Genomic DNA, 19,817 nt, shown 5'->3' on the forward strand with positions numbered 1-19,817 from the left:
GCTCAAAACCCATCCCTATCTCCCTGCCAGGTCAGAGATCAGGTGGCTAACCCAAGTCCCTTCCAGAGACATAACACGCTGCCATTTTTACCATGCTAACTTGGACTTGAGTCAGGCTCCGAGACATAGCCAAAGAGAACTCCAAATCCTCACCTAACTCCTATTTAGATTTTCACACTGCATCTTCATGACACCTTTTATTTATTTATTTACTTTCTCTAAATATGTTATTTACTTGTTTTGGTTTAACTTTCCATTTGGACCATGAAAATGTCATTTGCATTGAGATTACACTTCCAGTGAAATTCTTTTTCAGGTGCTCATACACTATCATAATGATCCAATGATTCCAAAATGCAGGATAAACCTGTGTGGTTTTGTTTGATTTTAATTCAAGTAAACATTCCTACTCTGTTTAGGTTTTGCAAATGCTTTGCTTTACAAAACTCAAAATTTGGATGTTGCTGTCAAAATAAAACAGTAATTATTAGACTAGGGCAGTTGATATCTCAAGAGCACTTTTCAAGTCGATCTCAAATCACTTGCAAATCAAGTCAGTATCATTATTCTCATTGTATAGATAGGAAGAAAGAGAAGTTAAGTCACTTGCCCAAGGTTACTCAGCAGGATAGTGGCATAAACAAAACCAAAACCTAGGTCTCCTGATTCCCAGACCAGTGTTCAATCCACTAGACCACGATACTTAAATATACTTGCATCTTCTAGCCACCACAATGCTGCTAGGATTCAGAAAGATGCAGACCTGGTGCTGACAACTAGAGATACTACTATATCTGGGGTATATTACATGCTTAAACCCTGTGCATCTGCGGATGCCAGGAGACTGTCAAATGTGATATATATCAGGACTTATTACCGCCCAGTGTCTTGTCTCGTCTTTTTCTCCTGCTTCCCCTTCTCTTGTCAATTGACTAACTGCAGTTTGTTTCAATTTACCTATCTCCATCCAAACTTTCAATTTTAAGTGTTAAAGGTCTTTTACCAACAACCACTGGCTTTGATTTAGGTCCATGTTTCCAACATAAAGCACTTGCCTTCTCAGGATTTATAGGAGCCATCTAATTGCAAAATAAACACATGGGCTAACAGCAAGAGCAGAGCTCTGCTGGCAGACTCCCACAGAATTTATGAACAGAATTTGTATTTTAAAAATTGGGAGGAACACAGTTGTCTGATTGGAACTTTTTTATATTCTTCGGATCATATTAAAGACTGCAACAAAATAAATAAATCTGTGACTGCAGTCCCAGAGGATCAATAATGAGATCCTTTATTCATTGTTCTGACTTGTTTGTTGGAAAACAAAGAGCACAAATGACTCCAGCATCTAGGGTTTACTTTCCCACTTCTTACACAGTATACAGACATATTACTGCTGTATAAATCCAATCAATCAGCCACTACTTGCATGCTTTTGAAAACAACAACACAGTAAAAGATGCCATTAACCACTGCCACAGCAAATACACCAAATCCAAAAGGGACATGGGTTACACAGACGCAATTGCCAAAAAGTTAACCAGAAACCCGTTTAGGATTAAAAATTTCCTCCATATTCAAGCGATACCATAGCACAGGTTCATCTTAACTTGATTTGAAATCAAATTCCTGAGAATAATTGATTAGACTACGTGGGCAATATAGAACATTCCAGTAGGAAGATTATTTGTATCAGTATGTCAACAATTCCAAGAGTTCCTAAACAAGTTTGGAGAACCGTATAGATAGATAAGCTTTGCCCAAAGAGTTTATAATCTAATTTAGACAAAAACAAGAAACAAATCAAGACTATAAAAGGAAACAGTGCTGCAATTTTTAAATAGAGCAACTGTCTCCTCATCACTTGCTGTCCGTGTGCCGCATGCAAAGAATTTCACCTTACCTGCCTCAATATGACCTCATTCCATTCTCCCAACAAAAACAAAGACACAGAAAAACAAAAATAAAAAATGTTTGTGGAGGAAAAATATTTACTTTTTTCAACTATTTTCATACGTTGAAAACTAAGAGCCGAGTTGTAATTTTAAAAAATCCCTTTCAAATCTTGTGGATTCAAAACTAAGCTTCTGTTCAAAGAATGAACACACACTGCAAGTATTCACACATCACCATAGGGACCAAAAATCAATTTTAAAAAGCTTAAAAATAGTCAAAAAAGTTAAGCTTTATGGGTTGCCATGGGAATTTTTAAATTAAGAACTCCTTTTCTCTTCCAAATGTCCTTGTTTTTCTTTTTTTCCTTTTGCCATTTAAATGTCTGAAATAAATGGAATCTACATCCATTTGATACCTTCTGAAAATTAAATGCCCAATTCTTGGAGTGATTATGAACCTATAGATTATTGTAGATTTCATTAGAACCAAACCCTAGCAAGATATCATCTTATAATAGAAGTGTAATTCATACTATATGGAAATTCTGATGCAATGAAAACTGTTTGAGGTTCATAATACATTTGAATTCAGACCTTAAAACTGACAGAGAGGGTCTCTGCATGGAAATTTTTTTTTTAAGAAGTAAATAAGAATTGCTTTGTATTACATCGCAAATCAAACTATATTACACAATTTTTAAAAAACAACCACCACCACAAAGCAATTTTCCGGTCCTGTGAACTAAACATATTTTACATCCCATGAAATTTTATTTTGTCCAACCTTGTCCACTCCGTAATTGTCACCTGTTTTTTTTCCTAGGGCTTGCCCATACACTACTAACATTTTGATATCAAAGACTGGATGCTTAAGTTAAAGACAGATCCTAGTTCAAATGGGAATTACATTAGGGAAGTTCCGTGGCCTTGTTCTACAGGAGGCGAGACTAAATGATCACATGGTCCCTTTTGGTCTTGGAATCTATCACACCCAGTTTAAAAACAGAATGAAATGGCTAAGCAAGAAGAGGCTGTAATAGGAGTTAAAAGAAAGAACACCCTCTACTGACACACAAGAATATGTAACTGTAGAACATCCATAAATTAATAAGTTGAATAAAGAATAACAGCAGCAGTTGTGGGGCAGCAAAAACACCTTCCTGATTAAAAAGCACTTAAAATGGGGCCAAAACTTTTTAACTAGCAAGCTTTAAAAGCTGTGCCTCCCCAAGCAGCCAGCCATGGCTCTGCCCATGCTCCACCCTACCCAGGCTCCCTACTCGTGCAGCTCCTCTCCAGTCCCCAGCTGCTCCAGCCAGGGCTGGAGTCACCTGCTTTCCTAGTGCTCAGCAGCTGAGAAAGGAATGTAGCTGTGGCCACATGCTGCCCACCTTCCCCAGGCTCCTCAGAGACTGGGGAGGAATAGCCTGGTACAAGGCTTGAGGACAGTGGCTGCATGAGGGAGAGGGGCTCTAGCGGAGGAGTAGACAGTACAGGGTTTCAGGTGGAAGGAGTGGGGTTAGAGGTTAGCCTCTCCCAGTCCAGGGCTCACCCACTGCCTATCTCTGCAACACAACCTGAATTCTGCAGCAAAGTCTTCAGTCTAGCCAGTGACAGGGAAACAAGAGGCCAATTGTGGGATACAACTACTCATCCAAAGGAGCCAGCATTCCCAGCTACAAGAGCAGAGAACCTTCTCCTGCTGTTGCTCCTCTCCTCCCAAGTTATGAGACACCTCTCAAAATCCCATCACTAACAGGGTTGCCCGATGGTTGAAACAAAAATACCAAACAACCCTCACCCCCACCCCAAAAAAACACCTGGAAAAATTCTATTGAAGGAAAAAAAGGGGAGGGGGAGGAGACCAAAGTTGCTGAGCAAAAGAAAAAAAAAAGACTCCAAGACTTATTAAGGAAAAAAAATAAAAATAAAACAGCATTAAAACAGCATGTCCCCTTTAAGAGTGAGTGCAGGGATAGGAAAAGCGGTGAAGTTGAGCACTAAGACCCAGTGGAAACATTGCTTCCCCTTGGTCTTTCTGCTGGCAGCCATTTTGTGCTCACAGCCTTGCGGAACCAGGTAAGTCTGGGGTCGGGGGAAGCCGGGCGCTCAGTGTTCGTAGGGTTGCCAGGTGCCTGCCATTTTCACCTCCTGGCCAGGGGGAAAATATCAGAAAACACAGGACATCTCAGGTGTCTGGTATTCTCTGATTTTTTTTTTTTTTTTTTTTTTTGCCACCAGAGAGCAGGCGAAAATACTGGACTCTCCGGGTGAATACCGGACACCTGGCAACCCTAGTCCCTAATAAAATGAAAGAAGGAAAACTGAGATTTTTAACATGGATTTTCTGGAGCACAAGAAGATCAGGAGCTCTACTACCTAATGCCTTTAAATAATCACTAGTGGGAAAAGCTATGGAAATGCATGGATTTAGCCAGTCTCAATCAGATCAGCAAGTACAGTAAACTTCCGATAATCCGGCACCTTTAGGACCCCGGGGGTGCTGGATTATCAAATATGCCGGACTATCGGAAGGGGGGGCTATAAGGGGTCTGCGGTAGGGTGGGGGGGATGCCACCCCAGACCCCTCATGGCCCCCACTTCCGATAGTCCAGCTCTGCCCCAGGCATCCCCGATTCAGCTGCTGCTGGTCAGTTTCAGCAGCAGCTGAATCGGGGACGCCTGCGGCAGAGCAGCTGGGGTGCTGCCGGGTTGGTCCGGTAGTGCCGCCCCTCGGCGCTGCGAGACCAACCCGGCAGAACCCCAGCTGCTCTGCCCCAGGCGTCCCCAAGTCAGCCGCTACTGAAACTGATCAACGGCTGACTCCAGGAAGCCCGGGGCAGAGCTTCTCTGCCCTGGGCTTCCTGGAATCAGCCACTGGTCAGTTTCAGCAGCGGCTGAATCGGGACGCCTGGGGCAGAGCGGCTGGGGTGCTGCCGGGTTGGTCTCGCAGCGCCAAGGGGTGGCGCTACGGGACCAACCCAGCTGTTCTGCCCCAGGCATTTCCAAGAGCAGCTGGGGTGCTGCCGGGTTGGTCCCATAGCCCTGAAGGGCACCGCTACGGGACCAACCCAGCAGCACCCCGGCTGTTCTGCCCCCGGCTTCCCCAATTCAGCGGCTGGTCAGTTTCAGCAGCGGCTGAATCCGGGAAGCCGGGCGCAGGAGCAGCTCCAATTGTCCGGCTGCTGGAGCACTTCCAGGTTCCTGATGGTGCCAGACCATCAGGAGTGTCGGAGCATTGGATGCCGGACCAATGGAGTTTTACTGTATTTTGAAACACTCACTTCTAATTGTTTGTGTGTCACGATTCAGGGCAACTGTACCTATATTCCCCCCCTTACAATCCAGTAAACACCTGCTCTAGAGTACTGGCTCCTTGGACATTGCTTTTCTTGGATGGAGACATGTCTCTTTCCCTTGGGACCAGTCACAGGGATATTTCTAGGCTGAACAGTTCACTTTTTTCACTGTGTAAATTCTAAGCAGGCCTGCTTTGCTTCTCTCCTCAGAGACAGTTTACAGTGTAATTGTCACAGATACCTTAGCTTTTTCTGAGCAAGCACATTTTATTCTGAAGATGGAAATATTACAGATAAAACATGATTAAAACAATAAAAGAACCTACGTGAATGGTAATAAACTTACCTAAGATAACCTAACTGCAATGTGGGTTCCATCAGGAGCAATCCCTTAACTCCACCCAGGGATTCTCCTGTGGTTTCAAGTTAATCACATTATTTGCTCAGAACAAGAATCCTCACGAGTAAAAGTGTCATTCATTTATCCAGTTTGGCTCTTTGAAGAGACTGAGAATAGGTAAATAAGCCAGAGAACAGGTCTCTGTGCAAAGTGCATTTCAAATGGATGGAAATTAAGTGAATCATTTGCATTCCCCTCATCCACACGCATTTCCTAGAAATTACATGTATTGTCCCAAATAAATCCTTTGAAGTTCCTAATATCTCCCAGAGGCTGCATTAATCCTACCTACCTTCTAACAAAGGTCTGTACAATCCAACAACAATGCACACAAAAACATTTGCATTTTCAACAACATGGACCCTAAAGGTGCTAAACTTAATTCAGTAAGATTTCGTTTCAGTCAGATTGTCAAATCTGTTGTAGCATGTATTAATTACTCAAACAATGCAATAAAATAAAAAAATAAGTATCATCCTCCATATTTTTAGAATCCTTCTAAAGGCAAATTCCATGGCAACAAAGATACTCCTAGTCATTTTACTACTACTAATTTCATTTTAAAAATTAGGTATTATTCTTTAACTTGGATGCAAGATCTGGATTTCTATGGCAGGGCCAAAGCAACCATTAAATCATCTATTTTCAAAAAGTCTAATACTACAAAGGCCCTTGGGGAGGGAAAATACTTCCAGATCATACCTGCCTCTCTTCAACTCCATTAGCCTGGAATCACAAACAAAGATAAAACAACACTGGAAAACCAGGCAGCTTGGGGGGCTTGTACCACCCCCACTTTTTGTACATGACAGAAAGTATCTCCCCACTCCTGTCCTGTTGTCAACAAAAATGGAACAAATGGATCATTTTTCTTAAGCTTTTACGGCTTCTGGCCAAGAGGCAAATTCTGGTTATGCAAAGTTAAAGATTGTCATCAACCTCCTGAACCAACACTATGAATGGCCTCAGTGTTAAAGGCTATATAAAGAGAAAGCTGCAGGGCCAGTAGTGCTGCATCAAACAATGGTTACTTGTCATTCTTGCTGTCAGAGCCTGAGCAGTTAGCAATCAAGCATTTACAAATGTGGTTTAGCACCTGTGGTTTTAAAATACTGTCAAAATATAAACTGTCTTTTTATACAATTCAATTGTCCAATTTTTGTTTTTTTAAAAATCTCTTATTAAGCCATTAGTCTACAATAATACAGCTATTCAATAGAACTATGCTGACTGGGACAATCTCAAGGCATAATACAGAAAAGCAGTCAATTATTTTAAAATCATTTCACTCCAGCTTTAATTTTCTCTTCATTTATGATCTCATCTGCAGAGCAGTTTATAGCAACAGTAACACAACTACAATTTTGTTGGCATGCAAGACAAGTTTGCATAAATTCGTTTAGTATATTATAAATTTATTTTCTATCACCAAGGGAGAGCATTATAAAATGCATGAGGACCTCTTTTCAGCTACAAAGATGTTACCATGGTGCTTATAGCATGCTTGGGGAGGGTGTAAGAAGTGGGTGGAAATCTTTTAATTGCTCTACTGATTAGTTCTCAAAATGTTTTAATCTCCAAACCACTATGAAGGTTTTATGCACTACAAGAGATCCTCCGACCACATTTTAAGGGCCACTGTTTCATACCAGGTTGCCCTTTCTTTAAGGTGACTTTTTTTTAAAAAGCATTTCTCATTAAGTCATCAGCTGCTTCAGATTTATCCCTTTAACACATGAGCTAGCCAATGAGAACTGGTTACCAGCCGATACTTTTGAAATACTGTTTCTAAATAATAAAGCATCTGGGCCTACACGTCTGCCATCAGAATGCTCGTTTGACATCCTTCTGTTGTTGTTCTAGATTATGCTGTGAACACCAAACTGTCTGTCTGTCTCTTAATTTTCATCATGTGAATAACCCCAATGACAAAAAGAGCATAAGATAGGGTTCTCCTAGCTTCCAGACTCCCTGCTGCAGAGCTAGTAGCTGAGCTCCCACTAGAGCCAGGGCTTCCAAGTCTTTCTGGCTCTCACCGTAACAGCAGGAAATCTGGAACTCCTACAAGCCCCGGTATTACGAGCTGCCCCAGAGCATTAAGCCTGAAAACCCAGAGTCCCAACTTAGGGCAATTTGTATGGTGGAGCTGTCCATAAGCTGAGCCCTATCTTTGATTTTCCAATAGGTCAAACCCCAGATGCTACAGAATATTCTGGGACATTGTTGCACATAAAAGTTTAATTGGAAAAATTTCCAACCACCTCTAGTTTTAACTACTCAGCACTTTTAAGGGCAAATTCTGCCTGCAATCATAAACATGTGAGCAATTTTTGCAGCCATATTGGATTCTGGGGGCAACTTCTGGCCCACTGTATTGAAACAGGAAAACTCACTACAATTATTTACACCATAAACCCCATTAAATTGGCCTGCTTTACTTTTGCAGTTATTTTTACTCAAACACCTTGTAAATGATTACCACAGTTGTCCTCTCTGCTGAATTTCCGCTGACCTATAATAATGGTAGGAGTAATTCCTTAAGGCTTTCTACAGGAAAGCATTCACTAACTTATTTGTTTTCAGAATGGAAAATTTCTCTCCTGTATTTATCTGCTGTATTCTGGACCTCTACTACAGCAATGCATTAGCAGCAGCAACCTCTGTATCATCTCGGCTAGCTACATGCCTAAGTTAGAAGTTGAGCCAACTGCTTAGCACCAGTACCCGCAATTTTAACTTCAAAACACTCTTCTAAAACTACTTTTTTTTAACCTTTGTCCATGTATCCTTCTCCATCTTCCTATTCCTTCTGCACCTTACCTTTGCTGTTTCTGTATCACCTAAATCATTTCTGAAAAGATCACAGCACTCCACAACTCCTTCCTATATTGTTCCCGTCTTCTCTTTTTTCTCAAGGAGACCAAGCTAAAATCTCTGCCCGTCTCTCTGATATCTTTGTGGATATCTAACAGTGAACCAAAACAACATGGCAATAACACAGCTCTGAATCTTCCCCCATGCCTTCCCCACTATCTCCTTTCTTGATCACTGTAGAGCAGTGTTTCTTTAACTTTTTAAGACTGAGGAACACCAAACAATTTTTTTTTTCTGAGGAACACCAAGGATTTCTTTTTTTGTTGAAATGCGCCACGACCGCCCTAGGAAGACTGCCCTAATAACAGTCTAGTACATGGAGCTGAAAACAGACTACAAAAAAGTAAGGATAATAATAAATAAATGCTAAATAAGGTCATGTGTCTGGCCAGGAGGGAGGGTAGAGGAGGGTCTTGGGGCAGGGTGTCTGGCCAGGAGGAAGTGTGCAGGAAGGGACTTGAGTCAAGATGTCAGATCAAGCTGGGAATGCGGGGTCTTGGCAGGGGGAAGGGAGTGAGGGGGGGTTGGGTGCAGAGTCTGGGCATGAGGGGGAACGTTTACCCGGATTGGCACCCTGCTGCAGCAGAAAAAGCCTCCAGGGAGCATGCTCTTGTTCCTCAGGGAGAGGAGGGGTGGAGAGCTTAGTTCCCCCTTCCCATGCAGCAGGAAACCCAGCACAGCTGCAGCACCAGGCCAGGCTTCCAGCTGGCAGGGCGAGGTGGGTGGGAGGGGGAAGAGTAGAAACCCCAACTGTCCCAGCCAGATTAAACTCTGCCACTTCCCCAGCAGGTTGCAAAGGGGCGCAGGGGAGAGAGAGCAGCAGCGCATGGGGGGCCCAGAGCCCAACCGTGCCCCGAGAGTAGGGCAGCAGAGCCCGAGCATGCCGCAGGCAGGAGAGGGGAGGCAGCAGCGCCTGAGCCAGGTTCCCCGCAGGCAGCAGTTTTAAAACACCAAGGTCTGGGAGCAGCTCCTCAGCTCCGGCCGCTCCTCCCCCTCCCACCAGTGGCAGCCACTTTAAAAGCAGCTGCCTGCACATGTGGAGGAGTAGGAGGCTGCTCAGCACTGGAGGCCCCATGGGACAGGGGCCGTCCTGCGGACTGGGGGGGAGGCGGGAGCAGCCGCAGCAGGAGCTGTCTACAGGCTCTGCAGCGGGCATGGGAGCATAATTTTTTCTGTTTTCTCCACGGCACACCTCTGACTGCCTCGTGGCACACCAGTGCGCCGTGGAACACACTGTAAGAAACACTGTTGTAGAGAATGCCACTATCTTGCCCACGTCTTAGGTGTCACTTTTTGCTTGGACGGCTTTCTAAGATCTTCACATCTAGGCTATGACTACACCTTGCATATTGTTTCTGCATAACATCTGTAAAATATGGCCTTTCCTATCCATCCACAGCTAAAATTCACATCCAGACGTCCATCATTTTGATTACTGCAACATCCTTCTTGCTTGCCTTGACAAATGCCAACGTCACATCCATTGAGGATGCTGCAGCAAAGATATTTATCCTAGTCCATTGCTTTGACCATGTCATCCCTCTGTTTGCATCCCATCACTGGTTTCCCTTTTCTCTGTCACACTGCCTTCATGTTTAGGAACCTTCCTGGCCCCTCTCTCATTCACTGTCAAGATGTCAAGTCCTGTCTCTGATTGGCCCATGATGCCAGGTAGAGATATTAACAGTGTAACTCATAAAAAAATTCTATCAGTTACATGGTTAACCACAGGGCTTGGCTGTCAGCCCATGACGTGGTGCACATGGCTGGGCTAGAGCAGCTGCCCATCCAGGCTGGCGCAGTCCCACACCCATGGCATGTCATGGGCAGGGAGCCGCTCCAGCCAGGCCAGGCCAACCAGTTACCAGTAAGCATCTCCCAGTAAGGGGATTCTTACCAGACAGCTGATTAGCCAATTACCCATTTATATCCCTAATGCCAGACTGCATTACTCTCTTACTAGCATTTTTGTGCTCTTTCCCATGCTGCCCATGACGCTTGGGAGAAGCTCCCTAAGGTCTCTGCAAAGCTACATTATCCTCCTTAAATTTCCCCTTTTGTACGATGCCTACAAAAAAATTGTCAACGGGTGAGCTGCAGGAGTGCTGATACCACTGTCGTATCATGTTGACCAATAGTGCCTCATCGTTTCCTTGTATTCTCTTGCCTCTTTGTAGTCACCTGTTACTTAATCTTATCCTTTGACTGTACCCTCTTTCAGGCAGGGGATCTTTTTAAACATCTAGCCCAGTAGGGGCCTGCTCCATGACTAGGGCGCCTACTCACTATTTGGAAATACTAATAAACACTATTGACTGACCCAGAGTCCCCAAAACACAGGGAAAGAATGTGTCTTTTAAAGGTTTAACACTGAGGATTTGAAACTGGTAGATATGCATGTATCAGGACATGTGTGTAATATTTCCCCATTCCTTATGGAAGACATTATCAAGAGACCTCTGAAAGAGGGGGTGCAGGCAATACTCTTAAAGTAAGATATTTATTTTTCAATATCTAAATAATACCCTCCTTGAAAAACAAATTCTAGACTTAAAATTACAATTCTGCTCCTTGAAGGGATGTCTGCACTGTGGCTAGTCTGTGACAGCTTACTTGGGCTCATGAGGCTCAGGCAGTAGAGGCTGTTGAATTGCAATGTGGATTTCAAGGCTTAGGTTGCAGCTCAAGCTCTTGGACTCTTCCATCTCATCGGGTCCTAGATCCTTGGCTCCAGCCTGAGTCAGCTGGGGGCTTTTAATTGCAGTGTAGACATGCCCCTAGAGTCACAAGTAAGTGGACCTTAAAATCACAGAAAGTAAGAACACTCTACATTACATTAGAAAAAAGTATAATGTATTCTGTACACATTTCATCTACACCTGCTGCTGCTTCCCGCACAGCTCTTATTGGCCAGGAAAAGTAAACCATGACCAATGGGAGCTATAAGCAGCTGTACCTGTGAACGCTCAGATAAATAAAGTATCTGGCAACCAGCCCGGGACTAACCCTGGTGAACCAAGTTCAGCCCAAGGACTGCTTATTGTCTACCCCAGTATTAATAGAAGAAGCCCTGTAAATAGCTCCCTGCTGGCCAACTACATTTATGTTTGACTGGTTTACTTTGTGCATTCACTAAAAATAATACATAAGTGCCGAAATAATTTGTTAATTTCAGAAGATTTGGTACTAAGTCAGAACTGACACACACAGATTGGAAAGGGGAATTAGGAAGGGGATAATAGAAGACAAAACATTATTCTTGTAATTTTTGATAAGTGATAACTTAGCCACCTAAAATCTGTTTACAAAATGGCCTTACTCCAACATATATTATTCCTATGAAGCTGGGAAACGCCAAGTGACTTAAATGACAGTAATATTCAGATCACAATACATCCCCACTCCTAGGAACTGTCTTTAATCATGTGAGATTATTCATCAACTATTTGTTTTAGAGAAACAGACACACAAGTGAATAAGTGAAATTAACACAGAAATATATACTAATAAGCTATACAGGTGAAGCTGATGAACCTGTAAACAAAAGTATAATATATACACTTACATAAGATAGTCTGAAAATAACCCTATAATCAGTTTTCCATTCTGATTATGACAAAAAAATAATCAGTTTGAATATGTATTTCATTTATATGTTAATTCAGCGGTGTGTAAGACTATCTAATGAAACTGTGAGTAGAAACAGTTCTATGATCTGAACCTGCTCTCAGAAATAAATAGCAAAACTCCTCTTGATTCCAATGTGAACCAAATCGGCTCCCTCCCTTCCTCCCCCTCCTCCCCCAAAAAGTAATATACTGCTACATTAAGAACACAACACACACACACTTCTCAGAAGAGACTGGTCATTTTAACAGTTGTATTTTGTAGAGTGATTTCTTTGTTGTCCCATAGAGAAAAACAGAATGATCTGACTGCAAGGATGGGAGCCAGGAATATCTCCATACTAATTCTGCTTCTAACACTTCCTCAGTGGATGGGAGATCTTTGGAACTGGCACTTTCCCTCTTGGAGACTCAATTTCTCCTGCTATTTAAACTGTGATATTTATGTAACAACTTCATTGGGGAATCACTAGTTAGCAGCTGATCTATGCAGAATTTGCAGGATCAGGCTCTAAAGTTTGTAAAACACTGTGAAAGCACGAACAGCTAGACAAATACTATTGACACCAAGAATAATGGAGTACTCGTGTTCATTTCAATGCTGCCAGGATAATATGCACCTCAGTAGCAGTTTTAGTGATACACATACATTCAAATATCAGGTCACGACCAGGTGTTCTGCAAGTAGCAGCTGGCACGTTTTGGACATACTATAGGACATTTGCAATTAGGTGTTATTTAAAGACACAACATCAAAAGCTAAGAATGGGACACTTCCAGCTCACTCAATTAGCTTCTTTAGTACCAGTCCTATAACTGACAGGTACTCTCCCCCACTTTTATAAATATTTTGGTTCTGTTATTTCCACTCCAGCTCATCTAATGAAGTAGATTTTACCCACAAAAGCTCACGATACTATATATTTTGTTAGTCTCTAAGGTGCCACAGGACTGTTCATTGTTTTCATCAGATCCCCATCATACATGGAGAACTAATTTATATCTTTTATAATTAAACATAAAAGACTGCAAAATAAGAAACTGAGTTCCCAACTGATGAATATAATGAAAAGGCCCTACCCCCGAGGAAATAGCCAATATTCATAGGCGTGCGCACGGGGTGTGCCGGGTGTGCACAGGCACACCCTAATATTTCAAAGGGCCACCCGTGGTATGGGGGCGTGAGCCCCCACACTAGGAGGAGAGCCGCACTGGCGCTCTGGGGAACGGGTGCCACACTGGATTTGCCGCGGCTGCGCAGTCAAAACCAGCGGGTCTTAGGACCCCACAGAAAGAGGCGGCAGGGATGCAGCAACAATGCCCTGCCGCCCGGTCAAGAGCGGTGTGTTTAAACCCCGGGGGGGGGGGGGGAAGGAAAGAGTAGGAGAGGTGGGGGGTTGCCCTAGGCAGGGGATCAGGCGCAGCACAGCTAGCTTGTGGGGGGCCCTGAGGGGCCGCGTTCGCGGGCTACCCTGCTCAGCAGGAGGGGGGCGGGAGTGCGCAATGGGGCTTCCTTCCTCCACAGGGGGGGGGTCAGCCCTGGAGGCAGTGCGCGGTGGAGGCTTCCTTCCTAGGCTGGTGTAGGGGACTCCCTGCCCCCATTGGCACCCTGCCCCAGAATCTTGTCCCCCACACTGCTGCCTCCATTCCCTCTCCCTTGCCGAAACCTGCCCCCCTGGCACCCTGCCTCCAGCTGCAGAAACTTGCCCCCCGCTGGCACACTGCTCCCAGCTGCAGAACCCTGCTCCCAACTGACTTTTCTGTGGGTCAGTGACCCCTGACTCAAGACAGGTTCCCTGCCCTTCTCGTAAATAAAGACAACGCGGAAACTTTTTGTGTTTGACATAGTATTTTATTTAAAAATGAAGCCTGGCCAACAAATCCCCAATTGGTGCCAAGCCCCCATCTGGCCAGAGCCACTCCTGCACTCCCCTATGCTCCACACCCTATATACACTGGAACTCCCTGCCCTGAGCCCCTCACATACCCCAACCCAAATTACTGTACCCACACATCCACAAACCAGTGACTTGCTTAGTACCCAACACTGCCCGGCCTGAAGCCCCCTCCCCCTCCCAGAAAAACTCTTCTGCATCCAGGGATGCGTTTGTTCTTCCGCTTTTTTTTAGTGGAAGGGCAAACATGATCTTTTGGTCAGCCCTATATTCCTCTTTCCACAAGGAATAAGGGGGCTTTCAAAAGAAGGGGTTTTTCTGACACGTGATCCAGTCTAGACAGGCCAAATATTGGAAAAACCTCTTCCTACAGAAGAATTGGGGGGAAAAAAAGCAGTAATATAAGGATTGGGGATAGCAAGTGATAGAGAGGAGGAGACTAGAGAGGGCGGGGCTTCAAGGAAGGGGCGAGGTGGTAGATCTTGGCTTGTTCTGTCATTTAAAAAGTGATCTTGGGTGTAAAAAGGTTGGAGACCACTGGAGTAGGGGGAGCACCAGAAGGGTGAAAGTCAGGATGACCCTAGAACTGTGTTACAGACCAGCTGGCGGCTGCTGGAGGAGGAGGGAAAAATAGCGGGAAAGGGGCTTGTGCTGAGAGGAGGGGGGCAGATCAGGAGAAGAAAGGGGAAAGCACCAAGGGACAGGGTGGAGGAGAGAGACAAATGCCAGGGGCCCAGTGGAGACAATGAGGAAAAGAGCAGGAGGGGAGGTGTCAGTGAGAGTGGGAGACAGGATAATGCTGGGACAGGAGAGGGGAAGGGCTTGGAGGCTAGAGGGGAGAAGGGGAGGTGCCGGGAGAAGGCTTGAAAGAAGGGGTGGGCATGAAGAAGGCAGGATGGAGCAATGCATGTGTGAGGGCACAGGGGCACAAGGGGAAAGGGGCAGAGGGGAGCGTGGGGTGGGCATCAGGGAAAAAGAGGGCAAAGGGGGTGGGGGCAGTGAGGAAAGGGGGAGGCACCAGGAGAGTGCAGTGGTAAGCGAAGGTGCAGGTGCCAGGGGATTCTGGGGGTGAAGCAGAAGGGCAGACACCTTCAGGGGAGGGACCAGCACCAGAGAAGAGAGGCAGGGCAGGTGTGTAGAGGGAGGTTTTAGGAGAGGGGATGAGGAGGGGTAGCTCTCATGATCAGAGTGGGGCTCCTGGAGGAGTGTGCACGGGAAGAGAAGGGCTGGTGGAGGGGGGCAGGTCTCAGGAATGCTGAGGGCAGTGAGAAGGGTAGGAATCAGGACAGCAGAGGTAGGTGAGCAGTTGTGGGGGGGAGGGGCCACAGGCACCAAGGGAGCTGATGGAGCAAGGGGAGGAAACAGGGCAGCAGAAGGAAAAGGTAGAGGTTTATAAGATATTTATTAATAACTTGGGTGCCACAGTGGCACATCCAAACAAGCCACAAACTCAGTACTGGTGCACAACACAAAATTTATTCTGCTTATGGGAGGAAACTCTTAGAGGGAACACTTCCCCCAGCCTCTTTGCCCCCCCCCCCCCGAGTTATTGTCACACACATTGGGTTAATGCAATTGCAGGATAGTTGCATGAGAGGGGTTTGGTGGGGGCCAAACTAATCCCTATTGGTAGGAGGATGGTGGGAGAAGTCCTTGGGGGGGGCGGGTCACATGACACCTTTTATTTCTGGTCATGTGTCCATATTGCACCGACAGTGTTACCTCCAGAGGCGTAGCTGGAGAAGAGGATAGCTATTGCCCTCTGGAAGCTGGCCACTCCTGATAGCTACCGGTCAGTGGGACAGCAGTTTGGTGTGGGGAGATCTACTGCTGGTGCTGTGTTGATGGAGGTAAGTCCCTTAGGGACGGGGGGAGGGCAGTCCGTAAGGGGACTGTAACCGAAAAAGGGTGGGTGGGGGGCAATGGAGGGGAGGTGGTGGAGGGCTCCTGTGCCTTACACCATCATAGTACTGGCAGCAATCACTGGTGGGGGGGGGGAGAGGAGTCCTGGGTTCTTGGGGGAGGGGGCCGTCGCCAAAGGACTTGGGCAACCCCTCTTAATTCATAATCTGTGTGTGTTTGTATGTGTCTATTTTTGCAGGTGGTGAGGGCCATCAACTCACAGCTGCTGAATCAGATTGTCCGCCTCGGAGACCTAGACACCATCATGCCCAGTTTTGCAGGGCTGGGATTCCCAAACTGCGGAGGAGCGCTCGATGGAACGCACATTCCCATCCGTGCACCACCCCATCGAGCTACCCGGTATATCAACAGAATAGGGTACTTCTCCATTGTGCTGCAGGCCCTGGTTGACCACTGTGGACTATTTACGGACCTGTATGGGGTGGTCGGGCCGGGAACATGATGCTCGGATCTTCTGCAATTCACACCTGTACGAAAGGCTGCAAATAGGAACCTTCTTCCCCCAGCGAACCTCTGCTATTGGGGACATAGAGATGCTGGTCTGCATTGTGGCCGATGCGGCGTACCCCCTCATGCCCTGGCTTATGAAGCCACACACACGGCATCTGACTCCGAGCAAGGAAGTGTTTAATGCGCACCTGAAGCGCGCCCGTTTACAGGTGGAATGCGCATTTGGCCGGTTGAAGGGAAGGTTTAGGTGTCTGCTAACTTGCTCTAGCGGGTGGGGGAGGGGCTGAGGGAGAGGAAGGGGTGGCAGGGGCTGAGGGAAAAGAAGGGGGGGTCAGAGGGGAAAGACGGGGGGAGTCAGAGGGGGCTGGAGCTGGATGGGCAGGAGGAGTCCCCAGGGGGACAGGACCTGGCACAGCCAGGGCCTCCCGGACAGTGGCACACATTGTGCTCCACTGTGGGAGGAAGTCCTGAAGCAGGCTAGTATGCCAGCGAGCCTCCTCCCTGGCTCTTTCGGCCATGGTCTCATGCATTTTGACCATGGTGCCCTCCATTTTCTCCATAGCCTCCACATGCCTCCTCAGGAGGTCATTGTATGTCCTCCAATGCCTGCGGGTGCTGTGGGACCAGCTGGGTGGTGGCACAGGAGTTGTTCGGCGGACAGCAGCAGCAGGTCCAGCTGTGGAGGAGAAGAGGGAGAACCGATCAGTGTTAGCAATTCACACACAAGTCCTTACAACAAGGGATGGGAATATTGTTACTGGTAGGCCACATCTGGCCCTGTCAGCCGCCTCGGCTGCACAGGGGACCCGTTGTGGCTAGGACAATGTCCACCTCCACCCTCTAGATCCTCCCGCCCTCCAAAGTGACCGTCCAGGCCAGATATCTGTGAAGCCACAGTAGGACAGGGGCCTGCTGCACCTTGGGTCTCCCACGGCCCCCACCCCACATACCCACCACCTGCCCGCCTGCTTGTACATGCACAGAGAGATGCAAGCTGTCCAGGAGGGAGGACCAAGATGTGAACATTGCTCTGCATCCTCTCTGCTCCCACCTCCCCTGTTCTGTGTCTGTGACCCTGCCTGCACTCACCTGATGTTCCTTCTCCAGCATCGGAGGATGCCTGCGAGGCTTCCTGTGTCTCCTGGACAGGCTGCAGAGTCAGGGTCAGGGTGTCCTCCATCTGCTCCTCCTCCTCCTCCACATCTTCCCTGGGGACCTCCTGCTGGCTCTGCTGCACCGGTGTGTGCAACCCTGTCTATACGAGCACTAGCGCAGACATAGGTTCCTGAACTCCCAGGATGCGGTCCAGTTCTTGATAATAGGCGCAGTGCGCCGGGGCTGCACCTGACGCCAAGCTCTGCTCTCAGGCCTTCATGTATCCCTACCGAAGTTCTTTCACTTTGGCCCAGACCTGCTGCAGTGTCCTGGGGTGGTGCCCTTTATTGGCCAGCCCCTGAGCCATGCGGCCCTAGATGCTGGCGTTCCTGCGCCAGGTGTGCAGGGCCTGGACCGCTTCCTCCTCCCCCCACAGTTCCAGCAATGTCAGGACCTCTGTCCCTGACCAGGCTGGGGCTCTTTTTTTCTCGCCTGTGGGCACCAGGGCTGGCTCCCTCAAAGGTTCTTGGGGGCCTCGTGGCGCTGAAGCTGCACACATGGCCACGTGCAGGTGAAGCTGGAAGAGCTCTCTGCTGACAGGCTGTCTCTGTGGCCAGCTTCCTGTCACAATGCCTGCCAGGGATGTCTGTGCCTTTAAAACATGGCTACAGACAGGACCAAGAAGAGGTTTTTTCTGAAGAAGGACTATCCAGCACGGGGTTTCCTTGGAGGTCTTTTTCTGTCGACAAAAGAAACCCCCGCGTCCAGACTGCCCTTTTTGTCGACAGAACTCTGTCGACAAAGACGTCGTGCCTCGTAAAATGAGGTTTACCAGCGTTGACAAAACTGCTGAGTTATGTCGACATTATGTAGACAGAACTCAGCGGTAGTGTAGACACAGGTATAGTTTTGTCGACAAAAGTCCACTTTTGTCGACAAAACTCTGTAGTCTAGACACACCCTAAGTGCAGAAGAGCCTTGTTAAGGAGGGGACTGTCTTGCAGAGGAAGACGACAGGACACAAGGGTCAAGCAGAAGGACCCAGTTACTCACCAGAGCTCAGTACTCTTAAGGGGCAGAAAGGAAACAAAAGGAGGGGGCTGTGGACTACTCACTAACACGAAGAAATTGAGAAAGCCTTCACTGTCACTGCAGTGGTCAGGCAACTTTGTCTACTAGGATCCAGCTCCCTCCTTGTTTTGTTCCCCCAGTGTGGAGCAGCAGTTCAAACCAGATGTTACTTTCTTGGCACAGATGTGCTGTGCCATTAGGGATGTAAGAGACTATTTGACTAGCGATTATCCGATAAGCAGAAGCATATCGGATAGTCGACTAGTGATGTGATTAGTCACTTCCTCCACCTCTATCAGAGAGAGGCAGCAAGTGCAGGGGAGCAGGAGCCGGTGCTGGGGGGAAGCCAGCTTAAAAGCTGGTTCCCCCCCTAGCACCATCTCCGTAGGGTGCAGGGGAGGTAGAGGCACAGCAGGAAACGGCATAAGTGGGGACTGAAGCAGTCTCCACTCATGCCACCTCCGCTGCAATTCTGCTTTTGAAATGTACAAGAGCCTCAGTAGGGCTCTTATACATTTCAAAGGCTGAGGCACAGGAGGGAGGGTCCCACACTCCCCATGGGGCTTCCACTTTTGAACTGTAGCAAGAGTCAAACAGGACTAATCAAATAGTCAATGGAAATCCCATCAACTATTCAATTAGTTAATAATCTACATTTAACATCCCTATGTGCCATCAACAGGGATTCTTCAAGGCCATACCCAGCCAACATTCTCCTTTCTGAGCAGGGTCAAAGGAGTTCTGAAACTTCCACAAATTGTATGGACGTTGAAAAAGCCTAAATTTTTTCCCCTGGGAATTTTTCAGGGGGAAAAATGAAAATGAAAGGCCCTATTATAGGGGGATCATTTAAGAGGTTTAAAAGGTTGTCTGAAGCTATGCTGTATAGTTATAAAATCATAAAAATCAAACAACTGTACAGTGAAGTCTTTAAACTTGGACAGGATGGTCCTTGGAAAGGAAAGAACTTTAAAACAGAAAGAAATCTTGACAAGAACATACTCTTATTATAGAGTTCATTAGAATAAGACTGTGTATTAGATGTATTAGATTAGGGTGGGTAGAATTGGTCAGCAGAGCCACCAGCGTGGTAGAGGGGGAGCCTCATGCTGATGTGTGGGGGGAGTCTGGTGCTGATGCATGCTATGTACCCACTAGTTTTTTCTTGTGGATGCTTCAGGCCTGGAGCACCCATCGAGTCAGTGCCTATGACAGGATTACCTTGGTGGGTTGGTGTGGGTGTGGGTGAGAGAGAGAGAGAGAGATCTGAATTTTGAAAGGGACAAACC

General features: G+C 46.6%; 1 protein-coding gene across 6 annotated transcripts in view; it reads right to left on the bottom strand.

Moving 5' to 3' along the window:
* Positions 1–19,817, bottom strand: part of PTPRE (protein tyrosine phosphatase receptor type E) — a 263,311-nt gene that overhangs the window by 222,972 nt on the left and 20,522 nt on the right. Inside the window, exon 2 of one of the 6 annotated variants that reach the window (XM_075935269.2) lies at positions 11,082–11,245. The exons of the other annotated variants lie outside the window; for them this stretch is intronic. The gene's annotated coding sequence lies outside the window, so the exon portion shown is untranslated. The remainder of the gene's footprint in view (positions 1–11,081; positions 11,246–19,817) is intronic. 6 annotated transcript variants of the gene reach the window in all.

The sequence above is a fragment of the Pelodiscus sinensis genome, chromosome 8 (genome assembly GCF_052426305.1).
Source record: "Pelodiscus sinensis isolate ZL-2025 chromosome 8, ASM5242630v1, whole genome shotgun sequence".
NCBI lineage: Eukaryota > Metazoa > Chordata > Testudines > Trionychidae > Pelodiscus > Pelodiscus sinensis.